The sequence below is a fragment of the Tachypleus tridentatus genome, unplaced genomic scaffold (genome assembly GCF_004210375.1).
Source record: "Tachypleus tridentatus isolate NWPU-2018 unplaced genomic scaffold, ASM421037v1 Hic_cluster_2, whole genome shotgun sequence".
In the NCBI taxonomy this organism is placed as follows: Eukaryota; Metazoa; Arthropoda; class Merostomata; order Xiphosura; family Limulidae; genus Tachypleus; species Tachypleus tridentatus.
In genome coordinates this window covers 31,595,621-31,597,691 of record NW_027467782.1, presented here as the reverse complement: position 1 = coordinate 31,597,691, position 2,071 = coordinate 31,595,621, and positions in this window count along the sequence as shown.

Here is a 2,071-nt window from a genome sequence, read left to right as displayed (position 1 = left end):
AACCGGTTCTAACCTCAATTCGCATGTTTTACACTTTATATGCTGTTTTGACCGTATTACAAGAATTCTTCTTTTAAACCGGTTTTAACCGGTTCCAACCGGATCAAACCGGTTTTAACCTCAATTTGCATGTTTTACACTTTATATGCTGTTTTTTACTTTATTACAAACTGTTCCTACCTCAATTTTCTTTTAAACCGGTTTTAACCGGTTTTAAACCGGATCAAACCGGTTCTAACCTCAATTTGCATGTTTTACACTTTATATGCTGTTTTGACCGTATTACAAAATTCTTCTTTTTAAACCGGTTTAAACTGGTTCCAACCGGATCAAACCGGTTCTAACCTCAATTTGCATGTTTTACACTTTATATGCTGTTTTATTTTATTAAAAGAATCCTTCTTTTAAACCGGATTTTAAACTGGTTTCTAACCTCAATTTGCATGTTTTACACTATATATGCTGTTTTAACCGTATTACAAGAATTCTTTCTTTTAAACCGGTTTTAACCGGTTCCAACCGGATCAAACCGGTTCTAACCTCAATTTGCATGTTTTACACTTTATATGCTGTTTTAACCGTATTACAAGAATTCTTCTTTTAAACCAGTTTTAACCGGTTCCAACCTGATCAAACCGGTTCTAACCTCAATTTGCATGTTTTACACTTTATATGCTGTTTTGACCGTATTACAAGAATTCTTCTTTAAACCGGTTTTAACCGGTTCCAAACAAATCGGTTCTAACCTCAATTCAATTTTTTACACTTTATATGCTGTTTTGACCGAATTACAAGAATTCTTTCTTTTAAACCGGTTCCAAACTGAATCAAACCAGTACTAACCTATTTAAACTGGATCAAACCGGTTCTATCCTCAATTCGCATGTTTTACACTTTATATGCTGTTTTAACCGTATTACAAGAATTCTTCTTTTAAACCGGTTTTAACCGGTTCCAACCGGATCAAACCGGTTCTAACCTCAATTTGCATGTTTTACATTTTATATGCTGTTTTTTACCGTATTACAAGAATCCTCCTTTTAAACCGCATCAAACCGGTTCTAACCTCAATTTGCATGTTTTTACACTTTATATATGTTGTTTTAACCGAATTACAAGAATTCTTCTTTTAAACCGGTTTTAACCGGTTCCAACTGGATCAAACCGGTAATAACCTCAATTTGCATGTTTTTTTACACTTTATATGCTGTTTTGATTTTATTAAAAGAATCCTTCTTTTAAACCGGATTAAACTGGTTCTAACCTCAATTTGCATGTTTTTACACTTTATATGCTGTTTTAACCGTATTACAAGAATTCTTCTTTTAAACCAGTTTTAACCGGTTCCAACCGGATCAAACCGTTCTAACCTCAATTTGCATGTTTTTACACTTTATATGCTGTTTTGACCGTATTACAAGAATTCTTCTTTTAAACCGGTTTTAACCGGTTCCAACCGGATTTTAACCGATTTTAATATCAATTTGCATGTTTTTACACTTTATATGCTGTTTTGATTTTATTAAAAGAATTTTTCTTTTAAACCGGATTAAACTGGTTCCTACCTCAATTTGCATATTTATATACACTTGTTTTGACCGTATTACAAGAATTCTTCTTTTAAACTGTTTTAACCGGTTCCAACCTAATCAAACCGGTTCTAACCTCAATTCGCATGTGTTTTACACTTTATATGCTGTTTTCACTTTATTACAAGAATTCTTCTTTAAACCGGTTTTAACCAGTTCCAACCTGATCAAACCGGTTCTAACCTCAATTTGCATGTTTTTACACTTTATATGCTGTTTTGACTTTATTACAAGAATTCTTTTTTTTAAACCGGTTTTAATCTGGTTCCAACCGAATCAAACAGGTTCTAACCTCAATTTGCATTTTATTTTTACACTTTATATGCTGTTTTGACCGTATTACAAGAATTCTTCTTTTTTAAACCGGTTTTAACCGGTTCCAACCTGGTTCAAACCGGATTCTAACCTCAATTTGCATGTTTTTACACTTTATATGCTGTTTTAACTTTATTACAAGAATTCTTCTTTTAAACCGGATTAAA